The sequence below is a fragment of the Loxodonta africana genome, chromosome 19, assembly GCF_030014295.1.
Source record: "Loxodonta africana isolate mLoxAfr1 chromosome 19, mLoxAfr1.hap2, whole genome shotgun sequence".
NCBI classification, from domain to species: Eukaryota; Metazoa; Chordata; class Mammalia; order Proboscidea; family Elephantidae; genus Loxodonta; species Loxodonta africana.
This window is the reverse complement of record NC_087360.1, coordinates 25,610,241-25,616,965: the sequence shown is the minus strand read 5'-3', so window position 1 is coordinate 25,616,965 and position 6,725 is coordinate 25,610,241.

The following is a 6,725-nucleotide window of genomic DNA, read 5'->3' as shown; positions in this document are numbered from 1 at the left end:
TTACTGAAAAAGAACGAAGTGGGAGGCCTCACACTATTTGATTTTAGAACCTATTATACTGCCACAGTAGTCAAAAGAGCCTGGAACTGATACAACAACAGATACATAGACCAATGGAACAGAATTGAGAATCCAGGCATAAATCCAACCACCTATTAGCTGCTGATACTTGACGAAGGCCCAAAGTCAGTCATATGGGGAAAAGACAGTCTCTTTAACAAATGTTGCTGGTATAACTGGATATCCATCTGCAAAGAAATGAAACAAGACCCAGCCTCACACCATGCACAAAAACTAACTCAAAATTGATCAAAGACCTAAACGTAAAATCAGAAACAACAAAGATCATGGAAGAAAAAATAGGGACAATGATAGGAGCCCTAATACATGGCATAAACAGTATAGAAAACATTATTAACGATGCACAAACACCAGAAGAGAAACTAGATAACTGGGAGCTCCTAAAAATCAAACACCTATGCTCATCCAAGGACTTCACCAAAGGAGTAAAAAGATTACCTACAGACTGGGAAAATGTTTTTAGCTATGACATTTCTGATCAGTGCCTGATCTCTAAAACCTATATGACACTGCAAAAACTCAACAACAAAAAGACAAATAACCCAATTAAAAAATGGGAAAAGGATATGAACAGGCACTTCACTAAAGAAGACATTTGGGTAGCTAACAGATACATGAGGAAATGCTCACAATCATTAGCCATTAGAGAAATACAAATCAAAACTACAATGAGATTCCATCTCACTCTAACAAGGCTGGCATTAATCCAAAAAATACAAAATGATAAATGATGGAGAGGTTGTTGTCAGGCTGGTGGGAATGTAAAATGGTACCATCACTTTGGAAATCAATTGGCGCTTCCTTAAAAAGTCAGAAATAGAACTACCATACGATCCAGCAATCCCACTCCTTGGAATATATCCTAGAGAAATAAGAGCCTTTAAAAGAACAGATATATGCACACCCATGTTCACTGTAGCATTGTTTACAATAGCAAAAAGATGGAAGCAACCAAGGTGCCCGTCAATGGATGAATGGATAAATTATGGTATACCCACACAATGGAATACTATGCATTGATAGAGAACAATGATGAATCTGTGAAACATTTCATAACATGGAGGAATCTGGAAGGCATTATTCTCAGTGAAATTGGTTGCAAAAGGACAAATATTGTAGGAGACCACTATTATAAGAACTTTAGAAATAGTTTAAACAGAGAAGAAAATATTCTTTGATGGTTATGAGAGTGGGAGGGAGAGGGGTATTCACTAATCAGATAGTAGACAAGAGCTATTTTTGGTGAAGGGAAAGACAACACATGATACAGGAGAGGCCAGCACAACTGGACTAAACCAAAAACAAAGAAGTTTCCTGAATAAACTGAATGCTTCAGAGGCCAGCGTTGCAGGGGTTGGGGTTTGGGGACCATGGTTTCAGGGAACATGTAGGTCAATTGGCATAATAAAATCTACTAAGAAAACATTCTGCCTCCCGCTTTGGAGAGTGGCGTCTGGGGTCTTAAATGCTAGTAAGCTTCCATCTAAGATGCATCAATTGGTCTCAACCCACCTGGAGCAAAGGAGAACGAAGAACATCAAAGACACAAGGTAATTATGAGCCCAAGAGACAGAAAAGGCCACATAAATCAGAGACTTCATCAGCCTAAGACCAGACGAACTAGATGGTGCCTGGCTACAACCGCTGATTGCCCTGACAGGGAACACAACAGATAATCCCCGAAGGAGCAGGAAAGCAGTGGGATGCAGACCTCAAATTCTGGTAAAAAGACCAGATTTAATGGTCTGACTGAGACTAGAAGGACCCTGGAGGTCATGGTCCCCAGACCTCTTGTTATCCCAAGACAGGAACCATTCTCAAAGCCAACTCTTCAGACAGGGACTGAACTGGACTATAAGATAGAAAATGATACTGGTAAGGAGTGAGTTTCTTGGATCTAGTAGACACATGAGACTATGTGGGCAGCTCCTGTCTTGAAGGGAGATGAGAAGGCAGAGAGGGACAGAAGCTGGCTGAATGGACATGGAAATGCACAGTGGAGAGAAGGAATGTGCTGTCTCATTAGTGGGAGAGCGACTAGGAGTACATTTTGTATCACAGTCTGACTCGATCTGTAAACTTTCACTTAAAGCATAATAAAAAAAAATTCACATATAAGGATCAAGTATATGGTATTTTAAGGAGTAAACTCAATAGTTAAGTTCTACAAGCAATACAACATCAAACAAAAAACAACAACAACAACAAAAAACACCATTGCCATTGAATAGTTTCCAACTCATAGCAACCTACAGGACAGAGTAGAACTGCCTCATAGGGTTTCTAAAGAGTGGCTGGTGGATTCAAAGTGATGACCCTTTGATTAGCAGCCAAACTCTTAACCACTGCACCACTCCACAACATCAAGTATGTAAGAAATAAGTATAAATTGAACCTATCAGATACAGGTTGTAAAATGATACAAATGGAGACTCAGCAACAGAAAGGGGGGAGGGAGGAGCAAGACAGGAATATAGTTTTAGTATATCAGTGCTGAATGTAAAGAAGAACTGATGCATTTGAATTATGGTGTTGGCGAAGAATACTGACTATACCATGGACTGCTGGAAGAATGAACAAATCTGTCTTAGAAGAAATACAGCCAGAATGCTCCTTAGAAGCAAGGTTGGTTAGACTTCATCTCATGTACTTTGGACATGTTATCATGAGGGACCAGTTCCTGGAGAAGGACACCATGCTTGGTAGAGGGTCAGAGAAAAAGAGGAAGACCCTCAATAAGATCGACTGACACAGTGGCTGCAACAATGGGCTCAAGCATAACAACAATGGTGACGATGGTGCACGACCAGGCAGTGTCTTATTCTGTTGTACATAGGGTCACTATAAGTTGGAACTGACTCAATGTCACCTAACAACAACGACAATGCTGTATGTTACTTCTTGTTTGTATGCTAAATGTTGGCTACAAGCTGAAACAAGTTTCTGCAATTGTAAGTTGTTGAATGTAATATCTGTGGTAACCACTAAGAAAATATTTAGAAGAAATACACAGGAGGGAAGAAGCAAGAAATCGAAAAGGATCAACACACACACACATGCGTGCACACACACACACACACACACACAAATAGCTGGTTCTCCAGAGAAGGAAAACCAGTGAAGCGTGTAAATGTATGTGTGTGTGTTCAGAGAGAGACAGACTGACACTAATCTCAAGAAAATGGCAAGTCTCAAGTCCATGGGTCAGGTGTCAGGCTGCAGCCTTCCCCTGACTCACGTAGCTTCAAGAGGTGACGAACCCAAGATTAGTGGGTCAGACAGCAGGCTGCTGGCTCACAGGCTGTGGAGACTGATGAATTCCAAGACTGGCAGGCAAAACGCCAGGCCACTGGCTCAAGCCCCAAGAACCAGAGGTCAGATGATGATGAGCTGGATGCAGGATCTAGAGCAAGTAAGCAAGCTTTGCCAGAACATCCATATATATATTGGATATAGGCCACACACCCAATGAAAACTCCTCTTACAATTGATCACATCAGATCACATCATGGAGGATGACAACATCATTACATGACTGCCTAACTATATCATTACATAACTGCTAAACCCTGAGAATCACAGCCCATGCAAGCTGACACACAACCTTAACCATCACAATGGGAATAACGGGACAAACAAGATATAAGATACACAAAAAGCAATCAGCAAAATGAATGAAGTAGTTGCTTCATTTTCAGTAATTACCTTAAATGTAAATGGTCTAAACTCCCCATTCAAAAGACAGAGAGTGACAAAATGCATAAAAAAACATGATCTTTCCTTATGCTGCCTACAGGAGACATATCTTAGACACAAGGATATAAACACACTGAAAGTAAAAGGATGGAAAAGAATATTCCATGCAACTAGTAACCAAAAAAGAACAGTGGTGGCCATACTGATATTAAATAAAATAGACATTAAATCAGAATCTATTATAAAAGATAAAGAAGGATGTTATGTATTAATAAAAGTGTCAATTCATCAAGAAGACATAACAATTATAAATATTTATGCACCTAACATCAGTGCTCCAAAATATATGAAATAAATACTGACTGATAGCAAAGGAGTAATACTAAACTCCACAGTAATAGTTGAGGACTTCAACATACCACTTTCAGTTCTGGACAAGACATCTAAAAAGAAGATCAGTAAGAAACATAGAGGACTTAAATAACACCATAAGCCAATTAGGCTTAATGGACATATATAGAACACTCCACCTATTATCTGAACAGTGCACATTTTTCTCCTGTACACATAGATCATTTTCCAGAATAGATCACATGCTAGGCCACAAAACAAGTCTCGACAAAATTAAAAAACAGAAATCATGCAAAGTATCTTCTCTCACCACAAAGGAATAATATTAGAAATTAATGACAGAAGCAAAACTAGAAAAACACACAAATTCATGGAAATTAAACAATGCGTTATTAAATAACTATTTGGTCAAAGAAGAAAGCAAGAGTGAAATAAAAAAATAGCTAGAAATAAATGAAAATGAAAACGCACCATACCAAAACTTATTGGATGGAGCAAAGGCAGCTCTAAGAGAAAAATTTACAGCAATAACTGCCTCCATTAAAAAAGAGGAAAGTTCTTAAATAAATAATCTAACTCTACAACTTGAAGAACTAGAAAAAGAAGAGCAACTGAACCTAAAGCTGCTAGAAGAAAAAACAAAACAATAAAGATTGGAGCAGAAATGAATAAAATAAAGAAGAGAAAAAGTAGAGAGAATCAACAAATCCAGAAATTAGTTCTTCAAAAAGATTAATAAAATTGACAAACTGCTTGCTAGGCTGACAAATAAACACAGAGAGAAGATGCAAAATAAGAAATGAAAGCAGAGACCTTACGACTGACCCAACTGAAGTAAAAAAGATAACAGAATACTATGAACAGCTATACTCCAACAAAATTGTAATTTTGATGAAATGGACAAATTCCTAGAAGCATATAACCTACCTAAACTGACTCGAAAGGAAGCAGAAAACTTCAACAGACCCATAACAAGCAGAGATTGAGCCAGTAATAAAAAGCCTTCCAAACAAAGAAAATTCTGGAACCAGATGGCTTCACTGGGGAATTCTATTGAACATTCAGAGCAGAACTGACACTAACCTGTTCAAACTCTCCCAAAAAGAAGGACACCCTAACTCTTTCTATGAAGCCAGCATTACCCTGGTACCAAGGCCAGACAAAGACACCACAAGAAAACTACAGATCAATATCCCTTATGAATATAGATGCCAAAATTCTCAACAAAATACTAGCAAACAGAATTCAACAGCTCATTAAAAGAATTATACATCATAATGCAAATTAAAACTACGATGAGATTCCATCTCACTCCAAAAAGGCTGGCATTAATCCAAAAAACACAAAATAATAAATGTTGGAGAGGCTGCGGAGAGATTGGAACTCTTACACACTACTGGTGGGAATGTAAAGTGGTACAACCAATTTGGAAAACTATCGGGCGTTTCCTGAAAAAGTTAGAAATAGAACTACCATACAACCCAGAAATCCCACTCCTCCGAATATATCCTAGAGAAATAAGAGCTTTTACATGAACAGATATATGCACATCCATGTTTACTGCAGCACTGTTTACAATAGCAAAAAGATGGAAGCAATCAAGGTGTCCATCGACGGATGAATGGATAAATAAATTATGGTATATTCACACAATGGAATATTATGCATCAATACAGAACAGTGATGAATCTGTGAAACATTCCATAACATGGAGGAACCTGGAAGGCATTATGCTGAGTGAAATTAGTCAGATGCAAAAGGACAAATATTGTATAAGACCACTATGATAAGATCTTGAGAAATAGTTTAAACTGAGAAGAATACATTCTTTTGTGGTTAGAGAGGGAGGGAGGGTGGGAGAGGGTTATTTACTGATTAGATAGTAGATAAGAACTACTTTAGGTGAAGGGAAGGACAGCACTCAATACACGGAAGGTCAGCTCAATGGACTGGACCAAAACCAAAGAAGTTTCCTGAATAAAATGAATGCTTCAAAGGTCAGCAGAGCAAGGGCGGGGGTTTGGGGACTATGGCTTCAGGGGCCTTCTAAGTAAATTGGCAAAATAAATTCTATTAAGAAAACATTCTGCATCCCACTTTGAAGTGTGGCATCTGGGGTCTTAAATGGTAAGAAGTGGCCATTTAAGATGCATCAATTGGTCTCAACCCACCTGGATCAAAGGAGAATGAAGAACACCAAGGTCACAAGATAATTATGAGCCCAAGAGACAGAAAGGGCCACATGAACTAGAGACTTACATCATCCTGAGACCAGAAAACTAGATGGTGCCCGGCCACAACCGATGACTGCCCTGACAGGGAGCACAACAGAGAACCCCTGAGGGAGCAGGAGAACAGTGGGATGTAGACCCCAAATTCTCATAAAAAGACCAGACTTAATGGTCTGACTGAGACTAGAAGAATCCCGGCGGTCATGGTCCCCAAACTTTCTGTTGGCCCAGGACAGGAACCATTCCTGAAGACAACTCATCAGACATGGATTGGACTGGACAATGGGTTGGAGAGTGACGCTGATGAGGAGTGAGCTACTTGTATCAGGTGGACACTTGAGACTGTGTTGGCGTCTCCTGTCTGGA